This window comes from Panthera leo, chromosome A1, assembly GCF_018350215.1.
Source record: "Panthera leo isolate Ple1 chromosome A1, P.leo_Ple1_pat1.1, whole genome shotgun sequence".
NCBI lineage: Eukaryota > Metazoa > Chordata > Mammalia > Carnivora > Felidae > Panthera > Panthera leo.
The window spans coordinates 99,904,333-99,926,755 of NC_056679.1; the positions used below are offsets into that span (position 1 = coordinate 99,904,333).

Genomic DNA, 22,423 nt, shown 5'->3' on the forward strand with positions numbered 1-22,423 from the left:
GATTGAGATGCGACTACAATATTTTAAATTAAAAAGGGCATTGAGTTTTAGCCAATTGGGTATACTAGAAGTGACTACTTTTGATTCATCTCTATTAAAATGTAAGAAAAATCCTCTAGTGGCAAAATTCCAAGCAAACCCACTCAGGGAAATTAGTGATTCATATTAGCTATCTGGATTAACTGTGCTGCTTCCACCAGAAGACAATCAAGAACTAAACTATATTCTAAGGAAGAATTAAAAAAAAAATACTGTGCATTCGGATTAGAACAGATGTTATATTAGGAAATGCTGGATTATCCACTCAGCATAGAAAGTCTCGACATTCCCGTTTGGGAAGAGCCACAGCAGTATAGTTAGGAATTATGCTGTCATCCTGAAAAGGAAATCACAAAGCCAATGAACACCTTCGATTTGAGTTCAGGGCTTGGCCCTTTGTGGGTCTCACCTCCACCCTGGTCCTTCACAACTGAACCCGCTCCTCCACTATTTTATTGGTTAATTACTCTATCAATTACTTTTCTTAATAAGCTTAAGTTAGAATTTTTTGTTTGGGTCCAGTTGATGATTACAAACATAATTATTAATCCATTTTTAAGCCAACAAATTAAATGCTGTCTGAACAATGGCAAAGTATTCTATCACTTTCTAAATGAAGAGAAACCATCAGCAGAGGAAGTTTCTCACATTTTTCTTTTACCTTGACCCTTAGTTTAGATGATGAGACACATTCATGACAACAATCACTTCAAGAGCAGCTGCTAACTAAATTTGGGTTTACACCCTCGAATTCTTCAGCTCACTAGCCAACATTCTCCCTAACAGGTTTATAGTTTTCATTAGCATCAGAAATGTGTACTTTAGAATAGTACACATGAGCAGGGTAAGAGACTTAATTTCATAAAAGGACTTTAAGCCGAGTGACAATGCCGAATAGCATTCACCAGGTACAAACAAAACAAAACAAAACAAAACAACAAAACAAACAAACAAAAACAACCCTGACTTTAGATTTGTGTACCACCTCAGGACAGTGAGCACAATCTGAGATTATTTTTTAAACATTGAGCTAAACCACATACCAAAACAGTTTATCTTTTTAAATAGTAACTATATGAACCTAGATAATAAAAGCTACTATTTTTCATTTTGAATGATTTCCTTCAGAAAAAGAAAACAATGAAGTGACCTTAAAAGGTGGGCTAAAAAAACTCTCTAAGGTTACAACTTTAGTAGAATGATCTGAAACTTCACAAAACAAAATTTGACTAAAAAGCTAAGCGCCTTGAGTCACTCACATGGTTAACTGGGACATTCTCTGCCTCTCATTCACCCAAATTCACCCAAATTTCAAGCACCACATTACAAAATCTGAAATCATGTTGAAATAACACACATTACCTAAATAAAGCTAGAACATGACTTTTCTTTTTCTGTCTGGGTAGAAAACTGGTAGAAAACTGTCTGGGGAACAAATGGCCATTAATCTCATCTTTTAGCTGAATACGATAAAACTATGGACGAGGAAGAAAGATATGGCAACTATTCCACCACCACAGATTTTAGCACTATTAATTGCTTTTTAGTTTGGGGAGCATACTAATCCACATCTCGGTTGTCCAACGACTCTAATAAATCCAGGTTCCAGGGCTCATATTCCAAGAGAGACTGAAAGTATCTTTCACATGCTCCAGCCCCCATTTCCTAAATCTTTCCCAGGAAAATACTCGAGCCCTCTAATTTATACAGTGGGAGCAATGAGTGCCAATTCTGGAAGGGTCCCGGTATCCATAGCCACTGTCCTCACCACCATAACTTGTGGCCACCGCCAATGTCACTGTGGACTGCTGCTTTACCTGGGCCCTGAGACTTCAGGTTCATACCTGAGAAGGGATTGAGAAGGGAAATCTCAATAAAGGAGAAAACAAAATGAAGTCAATGAGGAAGATAAATATGGTTTTGTAACAACTGCTGGAATGATTTGGGGAGTTAAATACCGTAATGGAAAATATAGTTTCCTAGAAAGAAATGATATTAGACATGTTCACAGGATGACTGTAGATATCAACACATCTTAGATTTCTCTGTTTTTTTACGTTAGATTGGAAGCCTTGGGACGTAGACATGAGGAAGGGAATCTGCAATGGTGTGATTCACTTCACAGGGGTTTTTTCTTCTAAGTCTACCCACAGTAAAAAGTTTGAACTTAGGCAAACATTTCTCCCCAATTCATTTCAGTTATAACTCTTTCCCGATACTAAGATTATGCCTTGTGTCACTTATCTTAGACTTCAGATCAGTTTAACTATGGCTGTGTTATATTTTGCATCTTTAAAACTCCACCGTCTTTAATGACACAGAGGTAAAATCAGAACTGATTAATTTTTCTTTCTCCGTGTTATTGCTGCATATTCAATTTTTTTTTTTTTTTTTTTTTTTTTTTTTTTTTTTTTTTTTTTTTGGTAAGCACATGATCAAATATATATTGTTTGCTCTGTTCTGAGCAGGTCTGTAAAACCCGTTAAATTATCCTTATATAATTTTTTGAAAACTTAGCTTAATCTTGGCTTTCTTCTTTCAGACAATTATTGCTTTTATATGATGCTGTTCTTCTTGGCTTTGATTACGTGTTCCTCCTTCCAATTTTTCTATATCTTACTTCAGTTGTAAGTGACCAGAGAGTTCCTGCAGATACTGCAGGTTCTTTAGATGTCTCATGATATGTTAATCATCAAAATACATTTTCCATGTGTCATTAAAATATAGAAACTTTTTCTTCAAGCTAACCTTCTCTTGGATTTTCTGGTCTGAACATCAACCTTTTATGGGATAAACACTTCCTGAAATCTCCTTTTGGACGTCCAAGATATATGTATTTTCTAATGTATGTATATGTATTTTGTTCCAAGGTTCTGATTTCCTAGTAATTCACCAATCAGGTAGACTTTTATTTCTAATATTTATTTATTTATTTATTTATTTATTTATTTATTTATTTATTTTGAGAGGGGGGAGGGGCAGAGAGACAGAGAGAGACACACACACAGAGAGAGAGAGAGAGAGAGAGAGAGAGAGAGAGAGAGAGAGAGAATCTCAGGCAGGCTCCATGCTCAGTGTGGAGCCCAATGCTGAGCTCAATCCTACGACTGTGAGATCATGACCTGAGCTGAAATCAAGTGTTGGACGCTCAACTGACTGAGCCACCCAGGCTCCCCATGGACTTTTTGTATTAATGTAAACTATATACAGAGTCCAACTTTCCCCCTATTGCATCCCTAAAATATCCATGCATCTCCTAAGATCCTGACTGCATGCCGAGCTCTACACCATGATCAAGTGTTCTGTACAAAGCACCCTGTAAGTGACTCAGATATAAGTCATCTATTAGAAGCAATGAAATAGAAAAAAATATTAAAATAATCACTTTTTTCATTTGAGACTGCAATTCTTTCCCACCCACATGAAAATATATTTCCTTGGCTACATTTTCCTGGGAATGGATACAAGGGGATATATTACATTAAATCATTCTGCATAACTTGATTCCCACATGATAGATTTTTAGTGCTATGATTTTTGCCTAGTTCTGGGTCAAATATCTTCCCTAGCAAACTCCTCAGTTTGAATTCCAAGAATGGCTCAGTTTGAACTCTTTTTCCACAGAGGTTTTTGATTTTCCCATTTATTTCCTTTCTCATTATACTGTATCAGAAAATCCTTTAAGAGAATTAAACTTTGATTAAGAACCAGGTCAGATTGGGGCACCTGGGTGGCTCAGTTGGCTAAGCATGTGACTTTGGCTCAGGTCATGACCTCACAGTTCGTGGGTTCAAGCTGCATGTCAGGCTCTGTGCTGACAGCTCAGAGCCTGGAGCCTGCTTCAGATTCTGTGTCTCCCTCTGTCTCTGCCCTTGCACTCTCTCTCTGTCTTTCAAAAATAAATAAACGTTAAAAAAAAGAACCAGATCAGATTACATTCTGCTGCAACCTTGGTAGTCTCTTTCTATCATTCCATCAACAAACATGGAATGATTATCTATTGAAACAGTACCTGTTATAGCTACTGGCATTACAACTTAAAATAGAACAAAACAAATCCCCATCCTCAAAAATCTTATTCTTTAGTAGGTAAGAACACAATAAATAAGATTAAAAAAAAATAAACATGTATGTTAGAAGGTAATGAGTGCTCTGAAGAAAAATAAAGCAACAGGAGGAATATAAAGTTGAACACATGTGCAGTTTGTGATGGAGTGGGTAGGTCTGGTTTCACTCAGATGGGGCCATGTGAGTAAAGATGTGATGGAAGTGAAGGAGAAATTCAAGTGAACGTCCGGGAAATGAATGTTTCAGATAGAGGGAAGGTCAAGTATCAAAACGTTGGTTTGGGAATCTGATTGAAATGACTGAGGAATAGCAAGGAGGCTGGTGAAGAGTGAACTGAGATGATAGGTCAAAGAACAATCGTGTGGAGCCTCTCTGTGATTTGTAAGGATATTAGTCTCATGATGTGGGAAGCCCTTGTTGGACTTGATGGTCATGATATTATACCATCTAATTTTACTTTTTAAACAATATTACTCTGGGGGCTCTATTACAAATAGACCAAAGGAAGGCAAAGGGGAAAATGAGAAAAACAACAGTAGTAGCTTGGGGCAATGCATTAGTTATAGAAGTTGGGAGACATGGTCAGATTTGGAACAGATTTTAAGGCAGAGTGACAGATTTTGATGACAGATAGAACATGGGTTATGATAATTTAAGTGAAAAGGATGCCTCCAAAAGTTTTAGCCAATGCAAATGGAAGAGGAAGTTGCCCATGATGGAGGAATAGAGTTTTGTGGGTGGTGCTAGAGGAGGAGAGACTTTTTAGTGTCAAGTTTGAGATGCCCATGAGACAACTAGCAGGACATATTTGTGAAGTCAATTGGACATATTTCTAGAGTTGGGAAGGGAGGTAGATTGTAGAAATACACGTTGGATCAATTAGCTTCTAGATGGATATTAAAAGTCTTAAGGCTTTATGAAACTCCCCAAGAAGTGAATTGTGAAGAAAACTAAAGGAAAAAAAAAATGACTGTATGCTGGGACACTCCAACATTAAGAGACCAGGGAGACAGGGAGATAAGAAAAAATAGATAAAGCAGAAAGAAAATAATGGCCTGAGAGGTAAGAAGAGAAACAGAGAGTATGGTATCCTCTAAGACAAGTAAAGAAACTGTTTGAAGGAGAAGGTAGTGATCAAAATGTTACAGATAGTTACGTTACTTTTCTAACCTGTCAAAAGTTTAGTCAGGCTGAGGGAAACAGTTAAGCTTATCTTGATCACATTAAAGGCCAACATGAATGAGCGACCATGAATTGAAGGTTAGATCTGTCAGTCCAGTTATGTATTTTTCTCATGCTGCAACCCTATGGGTTGTCAGAGAGTTTGATTTAACTAGAACTGTGGTTTCACTGAGTATAATTAAACAACAGAAGGACAAAAGAGTTAAGGACGCATGCCAAGAGGTGACGAAAATGAAGGGCCATGAAACTTAAGGACATACAATTGAGGGGAAAGGAGAGCACATAGGGACAAAAGGGACAACAAAATATTAGGAAGCTCATTGGTCTGAAGATGCTGACAGGCTTAAAGGATTATGTGGATGGGGGAAATAGAGGGTGTGAGTGGAAAAGAGAGACAGTGGTGGTCAGAGGTATGGTCCTTGAAACTGACAAGATCTGGAGGGTAACACAGGACAAGGGGTGGAGAGAGAGAGTGCAAGACAAGATCAGTGGAAGCAAGGAGGCTTGAACGGATAAAACATATGAATATTTAATCAAGAATAGTGTCAAGACTGACACTAGGAAAAAGGACAGTAAGCTGAAACTTAAAATCTTTAAGGAATAAGAAACAGTGACCTGGGGGCAAGATGGATCATAAATTAAATTTAAAATAGAGGCAATTCTTTTTTGCTAGAGCCCAGAGCTTCACCATACAATGGAATGAGTAGTTGCTAAAATGTAAAACATCAGTCCCTCGAGTAAATTCGTTAAACAAAATACTTTAAGAAAATATATCAAGATGTTTATTTCTTTGGATAAAAGATTGTGAGTGACTTTAATTTTCTTCTTTGTTCCTTTATGTATTTTCTTAACCACAAAGGAGAACAAAATACTTTCCTAATCAGGAAATAGTAAGTGAGGAAGGAAAGAAAGCAAATAATTACATTTTCTAATATGTCATTGTGACTAAATCAAGTTACTTTGTGATCACTAACTTGGTAAATTATTGTTCCTCCCTTCGAAAAATAAACAAATTATTCAATACCAGTTTCCATTTTATAAATATTTCCACTTATTATTTCCCATGATCTCAAGAGGAAATTAAGCCTGGCATACTTTGGAGCTGTGGTTAGGGCATGATGCTATTCCCCTGAAAGTCTTATTTAAAATACTTCTGCTATAGCCAAACTGAAAAAAATTCCTTCCTGAGAGTCAAGTTTGAGGCCAACATATACATATTTTAAAACTTGGGAAACCATATGGTATTTCAATTTCCAGGAAACTTTGACAGTAAGCTTACTCTCCGTGAACCCAAATCACAGAATTCCAGCTTCCCTGCCTGGCCTACATTACTGGCCTTTACAATTAAACCTCAAGCCAATGGCTAACTGCTCCTTTTGAGAAGGATCCACAGTCTGGCTTTCTAAAACCATTTTCCTTTAACTTTTTGTTTAGTAAGTTTCTTTAGGCAAGTTCTTTGTCATATATCTCACAGTTGTGGTTCATAAGCAAGAGTTAAAATAATATAAGCAGCTAGGAGCCTTTTTTATATTTATTCTCAACCTGATAACATAATTGGGAGCCATTCTTTAAAACAGTGATATGGCAATAATAATGTTCATCCATTTTCACTTGGTGTCAGACACTCCCCACAAAAATTAATTAAATGCTTCCATGAACTCCGACTGCCACATTTTCTTTAGGGTCCTAATTAAAAAGCCATTATTAAAAAACCCCAATGCATTAAGCTTTCAACCTGGCAGTGAAATACTGACAAGTTTTTTTATGAAAGACTTACAGATGAGCCAGCGAGTCAACCCCGTCAGCACATGTTCCAAAATGAGTTCATTCTGCCCTTGCTTCTGCTCCCGACGAAGTCATCTCTTTACAAGCATTACATTTCATCTCTCTGAATTTGCTAGAGGTTCTTCAAAGAGTTTTTGCAAGCGTTTAGTCAATGTATTGGCAAAGCTTCGGTAAGGTCAACGAGGGAAGTAAGACTTGAATATCCGAATTTTAGATCTAAAATATTCCTTGTTTTACATACTGACATTAAATGAATGCAATGTAAAAAGTCAGCAAGGTGTGTCCTCTGTACTTACAAGGCCTGCTCAAAATTATGTTTTCTGACGGTACTTTCTTACCTCTTGATTGGTATTACTCTGGACAATATAACTGGTATTGCTTTGCAAAAGCTTGCTTCTCCTCAGCAGTAACTTCTAGAGTATCAAGTCTGTAAAGCTAAGCTAAAAATCCAGATTTTGTAATAAGACTTTGCTACAAATAACTGGAAGCTTCCAGGAAGTGTATGTGTGTGTGTGTGTGTGTGTGTGTGTGTGTGTGTGTATTATATACTTTTTTTTAAGATTTAAAAAAATTTTTTTAATGTTTTAATTTTTATTTTTGAGACAGAGAGAGACAGAGCATGAGCCAGGGAGGGGCAGAGAGCGAGGGAGACACAGAATCGGAAGCAGGCTCCAGGCTCCGAGCTGTCAGCACAGAGTCCGACGCGGGGCTCGAATTCATGGACTGTGAGATCATGACCTGTGCTTAAGTCAGACACTTAACCGACTGAGCCACCCAGGTGCCCCTATATTATAAAAAGTTTTATTGTAACATGACAAAACTTGCCTACGTGGCATCATTTTTGTAAACATAATTGAAACTTGAAACAATACATTTGTAGTGTCCCCTAGTGTACCTTGAGCCATATTTCTCATTCATGATTTGCAAATCAAGAATACAAAGCCTAAACATAGTTATGTGAAAATGGTAATTAAAGACAATTAAAATTTTTAATTTTAGTTTTAATTAAAATTTTAATTAAAATGAATCTTATTAATTTTAATAAAAAATTAAAGATAATCCTTTACTTACTCATGCAGAGTAGAGAAACACCTATTTTTTTTTTTTCTTTCCAGTGGGGAGGGCTGTGTCACAGTTTAAAAAACAAGAAGTCATGCAATCCGAGAACTCTAAGCGCCACTCTTTCCAAGAAGTGTAGACTTGAATTATCCTTTGTTTGGGAAAAAAATAAAAGTAATAATAAAAGAGTTTGTCTGGAAGGTGAGCAGATTTGCAACTATTTGGACCCTATAACCTTGACATATTTCTTGTATGGCTCTTTTCCTCCCTGTATCTGTATAGTACTGTTTGTTTTTGGGGGGTCATATGTATAGATTCTTGACCAAGGGGATCATGAGCAGAGACACAAAAGGCCACAGGAAAGTCCTGCTAACCTCATCTTCTACCCAAGAATATGTTGTTCTGCCCTGGTGCTACATCAAATGTGATTGTATTTAAGGATGAATGATTCAGACCACAGTAGATGTTCTGATATCAAATGACTACGCTGACAGCATAAGACCAGACCACTTCCCTGTGGGTATGAGCAAGATTTTAACTAAGGAGAGTGGATATTCTGACTACAGGTCATTCAATGACAAAAGATGAAAAACAAAGATGTAAGCCATTCAACTCCCAACAAAACTGCCAAAGAAGCTGTTCCCAGAATGCCAGGCGGGGTTTCCGAATAGAGGTGAATAAAATGCCCGTGAGGGGTAAACTTGGTTTTGTCAAGCAAAGTCAGGCTAGCACCTGCGCTGAAGAGCATCCTGGGAAGCCTTCTGACATGGAATCGCAGCTGGTGGCATCTGCATACAGTCACATTCAGGAACCATCCTAATTTATTTGCATCAGACTTCCCTTCCCTTATTCCCAATCCTTCTGTGTTCTGATTACAACTTACGACCTTACCTCCATTTTCACAGGAGAGAGGATGAGCAGGTTGAGGACTTTGCCTTGAGATGGCAGCAGGCAACTTGCGAAGGGAAAAGAGACCATTGGAAGTATCAGCATTAATCCACAACACGACATGTGCCTAATGTGGCCAGTGACTACCAGGACTATACTGGGAGGCACAAAGAATTCTTAGGAAACCCACTACAATACTGAAGGATAAAAACCTGCTAAAAGACTAGACATCATGCATCCAGGAGTGAATAAGCACATCAGGCCTTTTGATTTGGATATACATTCAGTATAACATTTGCAATTGTATATTTTTATTGAAGTTTCAACCTACTGAATGGGAGAAGACACTTGCAATGATATAGCTAATAAGGGATTAATATCCAAAACACATAAAGAACTTAACACAACTCAACACCAAAAAACTCCCCAAATAATCCAGTTAAAATGGGCAGAGGATGCGAATAGACATTTTTCCAAGGAAAACATACAGATGGCAAACAGATACATGAAAAGATGCTCAATATAACCGATTATCAAGGAAATGCAAATTGAAAACACCATGAGTATCACCTCACACCCATCAGAATGATTAAAATCAGAAGCACAAGAAACAACAAGTATTGGTGAGGATGTGGAGGAGAAGGAACCCTCATGCGCTGTTGGTGGGAATGCAAACTGGGGCAGTCACTGTGGAAAACTGTACAGAGGTTCCTCAAAAAATTAAATATATAAATACCATATGACTCAGTAACTCCACTACCGAGATGTACCCAAAGAAAACAAAAAAGCAAAATCAAAAAGCTATATGCACCTCTGTTTATCACAGCATTATTTACAATAAGCCAAGATATGGAAGCAACGTAAATGACCATGAATAGATTGAGAAATGGAGAAATGGATATTATTCACAGGTAAGGGAATATTACCCAGCCATAAAAAGAATGAAGGGGCGCCTGGGTGGCTCTCGGTGTCAGTTGGGCATCTGACTTCAGCTTAGGTCATGATCTAGCAGTTTGTGAGTTCAAGCCCCACATCGGGCTCCATGCTGAGGGCTTGAACAGAGCCTAGAGGCTGCTTTGGATTCTGGGTCTCCCTCTCTCTCTGCTCCTCCCCCACTTGTGCTCTGTCTCTCTCTCTCTCAAAATTAAATAAACATTAAAAAATTTAAAAAAAAGAATGAAATCTTGCCATTTGCAATAACATGAATGGATCTAGAGGGTATAATGCTAAGCAAAAAAGCCAATCAGAGAAAGGCAAATACCATATGGTTTCACTCATATGTGGAATTTAAGAAACAAAACAAAGAAACAAAAAAATAAAGAAACCAACATAAAACCACATTCTTAAGCAAAGAGAACAGACTGGTGGTTACCATAAGGGAGGTAGGTGGGAGGAATGGGTGAAATACATAAAGGGGATTAAGAGTATGCCTATTTTGATGAGCATTGATTAATAAACATATAGACCTGTTGACTCATTATACTGTATACCTGAAGTTAATATAACAGTGTATGTTAATTAGACTTAAAAATTGTATTGAGGTTTTATTTATTGGCTTTCATTTCTTATGCTTACATAGTAGACCTGAGACTGCCGTATTTGGGAAAGTCTACTTGCAAGATTGGCCCTGGGCTGCCATGTGGAGAGCATGGGCCACAGAAGCACTGTTTTGATGCCCAGGTAGTAAATGTGATACAGAGTTTTGAAACGGACATTATTCTCAGTCTGAATCCAATTCAAAGTGTATCCAAACCAATTAAAACAGTAGGGAAAATGGCACCACCTTGGCATTCTAGGTTGGCATCCTAACTCTTCATTAATTCATTCATTTTTCATTTAACAAGTGTTTACTCAGCCGCTCCAGGGTCAGGTACTATTGCTGGCACTGAGTATAGAATAGTGAACAAGACAGTCTTTTCTAATAAAAGTTACACAATAAAAAAAAAAAACAACTAAAGAGGGGTTCCTGGGTGGCTCAGTCAGTTGAGTGTCTGACTCTTGATTTTGGCTCAGGTCATGATCTCACTGTTGTGGGACTGAGCCCCGAACTGGGCTCTGCACTGACAGCATGGAGCCTGCTTAAAACAAAAACAAAAACAAAGCACCTAAAGAAAACCATGTCTGGTAGCAATAAAAGCTATGAAAAGAACTCAAATAAAGTAAGAGAATCGAGTAAGGAAGAGATGGGTTCTCAGGGCATCATCTGGCAAGGAAGTGGTTCTCACTAAGGGCATCTCTAACAGTGGCAGCTTCCTTTCAGTTCTCGGTAGACACTGAACATCTGTCAGGGAACCAGGCAAAAAGAAAAAAAAGAGTAAGACAGGACAGATATGCACATGCAGGATATGCAGGCAAACCCAGACACAACTGGGAGACCCCAGAGGGACACTACTGTCCCGGGTTATGCACATGGGCGTCAGAGCCATTAAAACTTAAGTTATTATCTGTTCGTATGACCTCACTGTGCCCAGGACCTGCTAAGATGCAGGAGTTTTCAGATGATACAATTAACGGCACAAATAGAAATGGAGTGACTCAGACAGACAACTGGAAGCCTGCACCTGGAGCTAAGGTCAGAGATCATATCTGAAGATACATATTTGGGTGTCACAGAAAGAGTGGTTAAACAGTGATAATAGTATAACAAGACAAGCAAGAGTCCAAGGTGGAATCTTGAGGAATTTTCACATTTAGGTTCAAGGGGATGAAATAACAGAGAGGAGATATTCATGTAAAGAGAATCAAAATAGAGAAAGAGCAAAACTAAAAAAAAATAAATAAATCATAGTATTCCAACAAAAAGGCAGAAGGGTATTTGGTAGTGACAAATTCTATGAAGATAAGAATAAATGCTGAGGAATAAAAAAGAGCATCATCAATGTGATGAAATGAAGCTAAATTGTACAGTGTTATAAAGGAATTCAGATGAAATAGTTTTAGATCAGGTACCTCAGACACTGAACCAAGAAGGGAAAGACAGAGCTAGGAAGGTGCTAATAGATGTGTCTGTCACCAAGGTGGCAATTAAATAAGCCCTTATTAATTTTTAAATAAATAAGTATAGAAATAAAAGGGTAACGGTAAGTGTATAAGAGTTTGACTTTTTTTTTTTTTTAAGAGAGAGAGCACAAGTGGGGGAGAGGGGCAGAGGGAGAGAATCTTTTTTTTTTTTCTTTGAGAGAGAGAAACAGAGTGTGAGCTGGGGAGGGGCAGAGAGAGAGAGAGGGAGACACAGAATGTGAAGCAGCCTCCAGGCTCTGAGCTGTCACCACAGAGCCTGATGTGGGACTCAAACCCATGAACCATGAGACCATGACCCGAGCCGAAGTCGGACACTTAGCCAACTGAGCCACCCAGGTGCCCTGTAGAAAGAGAGAGAGAGAGAGAGAGAGAGAGAATCTTAAGCAGGTTCCATGCTCAGTGCAGAGCCCTACATGGGGCTTGACCCCAAGACCCTGGGATCCTAACCTGAGCTGAAATCAAAAGTCCAACACCAAACGGACTGAGCCACTCCAGCACTCCTGACTTTGTGTTTTATTGTTAATGAGAAAAGCAGAAGGGAAGAAGCCTATGACAAGACAGAAACTGAAGTTACTGAAGACAGGAGGGATGATTATGAAAGCATGACACAGAGAGCAACAAGGAAGTAGACCTAGAACATGGAGAGGCATGTACTTCCTCTGAAGCAATGAGATAGATAGAACTCTTCTGATGCTTCAAGGCGAAGATTAAGTTATATGCAAGAGTTAGCGCTTGATAGCTGCAGTCCCTTTGAGAGGCTGGAGGCAAGGTAACTAGCAAAAACTGCAGGGGATAGAGTGAAATGATCTAGAAAGGACTCAAAACTTCCAGAAATTTTGCCTTTAAAATGTTAGCCCTTCCAAAGCAGCCACATTCTAAATGAAGACCTATCCTACCTCTCTTCCTCAAACTCCCACCCAAACATGTGACTGAAAGACTGGAGAATCAAAAGCAAGGAGAGAAAAATTTGCAGATTTATATGAGGCTGACCGTGCACGGGAAAAGGTACCTGATCACAAGCTTTGCAGGTGCAGGTGAAATTTACCTACTGATGGTGACCCACTGGAGACCTCTGATGGGTTCCTAACTTCAGGTTCCCACCCAGAGAATGTTACGAAGATTGACAGGTGTTCAGGCATTCATCAGTGGTTTTTGGTCTTTTTTTTTTAAATTAAAGTATAGTTGGGGTGCCTGGGTGGCTAGGTTGGTTAAGTGTCCGACTCTTGATCTCAGCTCAGGTCATGTTCTCACACTGGGTGAGTTTGAGCCACACATCGGACTCTGTGCTGATGGTGGAGAGCCAGCTTGGGATTTTCTCTCTCCCTCTCTTTCTGTTCCTCCTCCTCTTGTGCTCTCTCTTTCTTTCTCAAAAATAAGTAAACTTAAAAAAATTAATAGAAAAAATTAAAGTATAGTTGATACACAATATTAGTTTCAAGCATACAGTATAGTGGTTGGACCACTCTGTGCGTTAGACTAGGTTCACCAGGAGAGTAGCCACATCTGTCACCAAACAATACTGTTGTTATACTGTTGGCCACATTCCCTATGCTGTACCTTTACAAACTCGTACAACATGGCCCTGCACAAAGTCTAGTGAGGGTGATAAAAGCAACCTTGTTAAAAAGCACAATGTTGGGGTGCCTGGGTGGCTCAATAAGTTAGGCATCCGACTTTGGCTCAGGTCATGATCTTGTGGTTCATGAGTTCAAGCCCCACATCAGGCTCTGTATTCACAGCTTAGAGCCTGGAGCCTGCTTCAGATTCTGTGTCTCCCTCTCTCTCTCTGCCCCTTCCCTGTCAGCTCGATCTCTCTCTCTCTCTCTCTCCCTCTCAAAAATAAACATTAATTAAAAAAAAATAAAAATAAAAGTGAATGAAGCTAAACTCACTGAGGCAACCAGAAAAGAAAAATGAAATGTAGCAACCTAGCAATTTCTGGGTCAGTTCAAGAATCCCTGAAGTTCTTACATGATGGAGAATATTACCTGGGATGACCTCATGTAGACTGAGAAAAACTTCAAGATCAGAAGTTTCTTGTGGCCATGACTGAAGTTGATACAAGGTAGTTTTTATTTTATTTTTTCTACATAAACAATTTTATGTCTGTACTATATAGCATTTTAAACAGGATCTGGCTAGCTAAAAACAAAAACTAAGTATGAGGCAAGGAACTAACCAGAGCTCTCACTTCTATTTAAGAAATTAAATAACAGGGGCATCTGGGCAGCTCAGTCGGTTAAGCAGCCGACTTCAGCTCAGGTCATGATCTCCCGGTTTGTGAGTTCGAGCCCTGCAAAGGGCTCTGTGCTGATAATGCAAGTCCTCCTTGGGATTCTCTCTCTCTCCCTCTCTCTTTGCCCCTCCCCCACTTGTACTCTCTTAAATAAACTTAAAAAAAATTAAATGACATATACGAAGGAAATCCAGTGGCCATTAGTTTTGCCCTCATATTTTGGTCTCCACCATCAAAATCAACATCTAATTCCATTTCCTGTTGATTGTTGTTATAAATCGAGTACAGAGATAAATAAAATGTTTCTTAACAAAGCAAGATAAGAATCATAAATTTCAAGTAATACCTGCCAGGTAAGTGAGTTCAGCATTTTAGTAGGCAAAGGGCAGAGAAATGTGTGTCTCTCTCTCTGCATGCAATCATGGATTGACCTGGTAATAGCCTTTCTAATTAATTTATGATGCTTGATTTCATTTCATTCAGGGTGTGAGTCACACACAAGCTCTGATTTCTCACCACTTTTGATATAATTATAACCTAAAAATCTTAAAAGGAACTTTCATTTTTTAAGAAAATGTACTGAGAAATCATTTGGAAGAAGAACCTCATATTAATTGTCATTTTTTGAAAATTACATTAGTACTGTGGTAGTTTTAGGAAGATAGAACCATTATTTAAAAAAAAAATTTTTTTTAAGGTTTATTTTTGAGAGAGAAAGAGAGAGAGTGCAATGGGGGAGGGGCAGAGAGCAAGAGAGAGGGAGACACAGAATTTGACAGAGACTCCAGGCTCTGAGCTGTCAGCACAGAGCCCATCGTGGGGCTTGAACTGTGAGATCATGACATGAGTCAAAGTCTGACGCTTAGCCAACTGAGCCACCCATGCACACCAGAACCTTTAATTCTTAAGCTTATATAACTCACTAGCGGCTTTTAAAAGATAGCTAAGATTTAAATTATTTGTTTCTGAGAGGTGTTCTTTTTATATCACAATAAGACAATTTCCCTTGGTTGCCAGGAAGTTTTTCTAAGGTTGATCAACTATAGTTATCTTTTTGAAATCATTATGTCATGGTCAACTAATTAATGTTACAATATAACATATTTCATAAGCTAATGGCAACTTTGTGAATGGAAAGAAACTGTCCATGTTGTACACAAGTTTTTGAAAATCCTTCTGTAATTAATCATCTCCAGCTCCTCTGCACTGTGAAATGGACTATTTTGGCTTCCCAAATAATTGCAATTTATAACTAAAGAAAGAGCTCCAAAGAACCTGGGGTACTAATGGGAGCTATCCTCCTTTACAAACTGATTAAAACTATAGCTGCAGATGAAAACTGGTACAAGCAAGCCAAATATATCTTACCTGGCAGTTGCTGGTAGAATTTCTATTTTATAACCAGTGTTTGGTTATCATCACCTGAAAAAGTATGTTTTATGTTTGGGAGGATTTCTTGAAGCTCTAAGATTGCCCATTATATGTAGTGTTTATTCCACAAGTTTCTGAAGCTCCAGATGTTGAAAGTACATTCCAATTATCCGAATATTTGTAAATATTTAATCTACACTCAAACACCCCTCTGTGGCTTATCACTAGTGAGTAACTTACCTCATCTCATCAAGTCCTTTGTTAGAAAGCGTCCCACAGGTAGCCGAGTACTGCAAAGACCAACCAATAAAAATTAAAAAAGAAAAAAAGGAAAGGAATTCTGCAGTAAATTTGCAAATATCTTCAGAGATTGCATAAAATTTGTATTGGAGAATGACTTGAATCATATCAAAACTCTTCATAGATAAGGATCTAATCAAATTATACCAGTTAACTGAAAAGGGGTCAGTAAGAATGGTGGAAGGAAAGGTGTTTCCAGAAACAATGACTGGAATATCAAAGGATCCATAGCAACCTTGAAAACAATTTGTAAAATTTTTGGATTTTTTTTTTTTTTTTTGCAAAATACTCTCTTAAGGTCACATGGCAAAGGTCAACAGTAAAACACAGGAATTAGTAATGTGTTGTCTTACACATTTGTCAGCTAAATTACCCTCAAAGTCCATCCTAAAAACTAGGTCACAGAGGAAGAAGGTGGTGGTGATTGCCAAGACTGGGCTGAGCCCAGTGACAGGACCACAGTGTATTAGGAGACTTTACATCCCACACTGGTGCAACAGGTTGCCAGCTACATTCAAGAAACTGCTGGTGCCAGGAAAGATTCAGCCCCTTCTCTGTACGGGACACCTTTGGAGCAAAGAGAGTTATGACTATCTCAAAACTCAGATCAGTGAGGTTCGTATTGTGAGAGGAGATGTTCGTGGGAATCTGAATTATCCAGAACAGAAAGGGCTGACTGATAGGCAGTTTAGAATTGGCTGGTTCCCTGGGCATCAAGTTATTCCTTGGGGAGGCACAGCCAGCTTAGCCCCGTTGCAGAGTGTGTCTGATGTGGACATTCTTATCTCAGGACACACACACAAATTTGAAGCATTCGAGCATGAAAATAAATTTTATGTTAACCCAGGTCCTGCCACTGGAGCACATAATGCCTTGGAAACAAACATGATTCCTTCATTCATGTTGATGGATATCCAGCCTTCCACAGCTGTCACTTATGTGTAGCAGCTAATTGGAGATGATGTGAAAGTAGCATGAATTGAATACAAAAAATCTTAAAGCCAGGCCTGTCTTGCCATGTTTTTTTTTCATTCCCCTGTTCAAATAATTAAACACTAATGAGCCATAAAAAAAAAAAAAAATAGGACATCTATCTTTTCAAATTAGTGTTTTGTTTTCTTTGGGCAAATACCCAGTAGTGGAATTATTGGTTCATATGTTATTTCTATTTGTAATTATCAAATATTTAAGAGGACAAATTTTTGGTATACACACAATAAATAAATTTGCTTTATTTTTCCACATAGAATTTAAATTAAATGTTTTCTATTGGTCATGATGACATTTTTATTTCTATTTTTGATGGATTCTGTTTGTGACTGTACCAGGTAACAATTATTCTTAGGGAACAAGGGATTCCTTTATGTCAATTACCTTTACCAGATAAATCAAAACCTCTGGTTCTTTCTTTCTTTTTTTTTTTTTTTTTTTGAGAGAGAGACAGAGAAGGAGAGGGCAACACAGAATCCGAAGCAGGTTCCAGGCTCTGAGCTGTCAGCACACAGCCCGACGTGGGGTTAGAACTCTCAAGCTGTGAGACCATGACCTGAGCCAAAGTGCACGCTTAACCGACTCAGCCACCCAGGCAACCCCCTTTCTTTTTTTTTTTAATGTCAGATAAGGCACAGACAACCAGATGTTTAGTTTGCCCACATGTCTGTCTTTAACGCAGTTCATGGGAAATTTAAGTTGGGCAGGGTTTCTACCTATCACACGTTATGTAAACTCAGTGTGGCTACAGAAGGACAAGAACTATCAGTTTAGCTTAAGTATATTTGTGTATTGTGACTGAGACAGAACTTTGCTTTAAATATATGGTATTTGTGTGAGTGCAAGGGTGTGTGTGTGTGTGTGTGTGTGTGTGTGTACGTGTATATAAATAGTAAAGAAATTTAGATGTGTAGTAGATTAATAGGAGTCTGAATAGAAAGGAAAATATTAAGCATGAGGATTTTTATAGAACTCAGAAATGCACTGCCTTTCCTATTTTGTCAGTTGATTTCTATTGTTGTTGTCATGTGTCCTAGAGAAAAATCATTACTTGATAAATCCGCCAAAATTGGATGAATACGACAGGAAGGATTACTATTTTCCAGATTATATATTTTATAATTGATCTAAAACTTCTTTTTTTTTAATTTGGGGAATTTTTATTAATTTACACAGCCTGTACATGTGCATCCTTTCTTAATTTACTAGTTTATCAATTTTCTTAGAAGAATCAATACCCAAAGTACCAGTAAAATGTAAATTCTGATAAACAGGTTCTAACATAAAAGCTGAACAGTGTTAGTCACCCGTCAAAAAGGGATACTCTTGTCTCTGAGACAAGGTCTCTCTGTTTCCTGAAACAAATTCCTGAAAATCGGCATCTCACAGACATGCTTCTGTTTTCTTTAATTTCAGCTGCAGGCAGTAGCCATTTTAGAAAACATAACAAGACCCAGAATTTCTGATTTCCTTCCAATTTAGCTAGCTAATAGACAAAATTTCTTATTGCTGATTGCACTAAACCTGAACTCTTCCTCTCCAGGATTTTGGCAAAACGGCTTTCTGAAAATTCTGGTGGAAATATGTAATCAGAGCTCTCTTATCAGTAAGAGAAACAAGTGCGCTGAGTTTCATGGGCACTGAATGAACCAGACTTGACGGCCATGTTCAAAAGTCAAAAGCTTGTTTGAAGGGGCAACTGTACACCGTAAAGAAATGTTTCTTTAATCACCTGACTAAATGGTCAAGGAAAAGATCAGTGGGACTGATTGAGAAGCTTCATTTGTGCTTCAATTTGGGGATTTATTGTACTTCAAAAATTGGCCTAGGTTTTAAGTTGTTTGGATGATTGTGAAATAAAATATATATATATATATATATATATATATATATATATATATATATAATATAGCCACATTGGTGAATTACATTGGCAGTCTACCAAACAGAAATTTCAAGGAACAGGTGGTTATGACATTAAAATGAATAGAATCTCTTTCTCCCGGTAACAAAGGAAACGGGGTTTCTAAAAGTAGAGTGTGCATATTTCATAAAGAATATTTCATTTTCAATAGAAGATGAGTTTATTAGTGATAAAGATAAATTTAATTATGAAACATGGTATCTTGAGCAGATAAATGAAAGTAAATCTGCATTCGATATACAATTTTTAAAATATGATCAGTTCATCTAGAAGAAATACAGCACAAAAACAGGTTCCTTGGAGAAAAAATAGAATACAGGAAATGACAAGTATTTTTTGTTTTGATACCAGGCAAGAACTTTTTTCCAAAAGTCCTATTGCAGTATTTACAGAAGCAATTCCTTGGATTTCCACAACCACCCAAGAAATAATATCACGAATGCATCGATGACTACATTTTCAAGTTCTGAAAATTTATCTTCTCAGACAGTGAGGTGCTTGAGGGGAAAAAAATTTTTTTTAGTAAATTACAATTAATGACCACAATTGTTACCATCAAGTTTGAACGTGTGACCTGCCTCACACCTGTCAGATGGAGAAAAGGCATTCCTTTTACACCTCATTTCAGTTAGGAGATCCCAAACCACTAAATGACCAACACGGCCCATGCCACCCATTTAAGGGTGTGCAGGCCAGCAAGCACCCTCTGAATGTCCCATTGGCAGATTCCAGCCATTTGCTTCTTTGCCATCCTGCATGTGAGATTAGAACTAAGGCCACTTAATGGAAGATTCGCCCAGTGATGGTGGAAAAAGGGAATGAGCAGCCAATGAGGAACGAAAGAGCAATGGGGCAGGAAAGGGTTTGCTTTTGCTGGAAAAGCAGTGGCAGAGAAAACTGTGGCACTAAGGATCCCAGGGCTGGCCCGGGAAAGATAGAATCTGCTCCAACAGGAAATTGACAAAATCACATGCAACCTATTCATAAACACTAGTCCCTTCTCGAAGGTTTGGACCAGAGGGTCAGGGAACATTGCAGTTCCCTGCAACTGCAAACTTTGCAGTTTGTCTTGTCACAGGATTCAAGAAATAGAAGCCTGTTGCTCTTGAAAAACACCCTTGACACAGGGGGTAATGAAAGGTGCCCATTTTGCTTCAGGCCATGATTCAGCTTTCTCATCCCTTGTACCCTTTCTCCATTCCGTGTCCTCCTACCCCTGTCCTACTCTCACATCACTTCTCTCTCCTTCCCTCTGTTCTTCACTCCCACTCTCCCTTCTTTAAAGGTAAAGAAATGATCCACTTTCAACTCCTTAGCAAACAGGGACAATGTGTTTTTTTTGTTTGTTTGTTTGCTTGCTTAATAAAGAGGAAGGAGGTAGCTGGTTTCCTACCCCTTTGGCTTAAAGTGTCCTCTTGTAAATTTTAGAGGCCCAACCTGTTTTTAAATATTTTAATGTTTATTTATTTTTGAGAGGGAGAGAGAGGGGAGAGAGTCAGAGAGAGAGAGAGACAGAGTGCAAGCAGGGGATGGGCAGAGAGAGGAGAAGACACAGAATCCAAAGCAGGCTCCAGGCTCTGAGCTATCAGCACAGAGCCCAACATGGGGCTCCAACCCACCAACCTCAAGATCCTGACCTGATCTGAAGTGGATGCTTATTGATTGAGCTACCCAGGCACCCCTAGGGATCCAACCTTCTGATTTGCAGGGCAAGATCCAGGGCCTTCTAACTAGTGGGACTATAAACCCACACCTCTGAAATGGAGCTTAAAGTTTCTCAGGAGACACACAGGACATAACCCCTAAATTAGTCTTCTTGTATCTGGAGGAGATAAATCTTAATTATCTTCTGCATTACTGTATAAATCTGTTCGAAATCCTGTCCAGATTTGGTAGTTGATTTCATGCTACTTACACACCTGTAAACCTGATAATGTTTACTCGATAACACAATGTGTTCTTTCTCTCTTCTTCACTGGTGTGGAGGTTGTTTTAGTTCCCCATCCTTCCGTCCTCTCTCCTTCTTTGTTACCACTTTTCTTTCTTTTCACAAATACCGAGAAGGGACAGAGAGCACTATGGTAAATACAAAAAGACATCGGAGCGTAACAACCTGGACTAAAAGGTTAAAACAAAACCATCTTATTTGTTTCAGTCTCTTTAACTTCCCCATCAGGATTTTAAAATACATGTTTTCTTTTTCTTGCTAAATCGGGTGTTATTTCAGTTAACTTTTAATCATTTTTTTTCCTTGTTGTGATTATCTGGTTATTGTTTACCCAGGAAATATTTTTTTCTGCCTGCATTATTTTTAGCTCTGGTTGCAAAAAATCCTAACAAAGTGTTTGTTAATTCCGTTGTTTTTGCATGACTCATGGTGTGTTGTCTAACATTATTGATGCATGAGGCTTGTAAATACCTGAGCTTGAAAGGGGAAGGATTCAATGCTGTCTGAGAAGTTGAATCTTTTACTGCCATTAATCAACTAAAGTCTATGTGCTTCCCTTGAAAGCAAGTTTGATTACTCTAACACTTTTTTTCTTTTTTAAGTTATAAGCCAAACTTAATCTTTGAAAGCAAGATAATAGAAATATATTTAAATGCTTACAGCTTATTACAAAATTAGAATATTCATTGCATTCTACTTCTGTTTGAAGTTAACCAACTCACATTGAAGTTAACCAATCGTATCATATATATATATATATTGATATCATATATGATATATATACATATGATATAATATATTATATAGATAGATATAGATATAGATATAGATATAGATATAGATATAGATATACATATATATATACATATACATATACATATACATATAGATGGCCTTAATGTTCCCCTCAGTTTGACTAAATTTTAGATAGGTTCCTTCCTGACTACAGGCCCCTGACTTCTATTCTTTTAGAGGACATATTTTAGAAAACTTAAAATTATAAATTATTTCTTTGTCCTTTGAGATGTGAATCTTGTCCCAACTTCTTGCCAGTGTCTTTGGATTCAGGACTGTCTTTCTCAAGGACCTGGGGGCCATCCCTTTGAAATGCAGACATCAAGAAAGATAGAGCCCATCTTCAAGCTCTGTGACAGGATAGGACCCTAACTTTGATAAGCGCCAATTAGCAATCACAGATGACTTAATCACTTTAACCAACCGGATAAAGTCCTCCAGCACTGTTTCACTGCTCACCCCAGGGCTTAAAAACTCTTTTGCCTTTGTTTCAATGGAGCATATATATTACATTTTATTTAAGTATAGAATGGATTCTATATATTGTATACATATTTATACATATGCATTTTATACATTTTATATGTATGTATACACATCTACAATTTTATGCATATATAAATATATATTAAACATATTTATGCACACACCCCCATATATATATGCAAAAATCTAAATTTAATAACACCAGAGCCAAGTACTATGGTTGAAGCAGATATAGAAGATACAGACCATTCTATTTTTAAAATAACACTATTGTTTCATTCTACACTCTTCACTGGTCCCTTCCTGTCCCAACACATGAACACACACACAC

The 22,423-nt window shown here is 37.9% G+C and overlaps 1 pseudogene; it reads left to right on the plus strand.

Moving 5' to 3' along the window:
* The window catches only part of LOC122229919, a 94,581-nt pseudogene extending 77,633 nt beyond the window's left edge, over positions 1-16,948 (plus strand).
* The last annotated feature ends 5,475 nt before the right edge of the window (positions 16,949-22,423 follow it).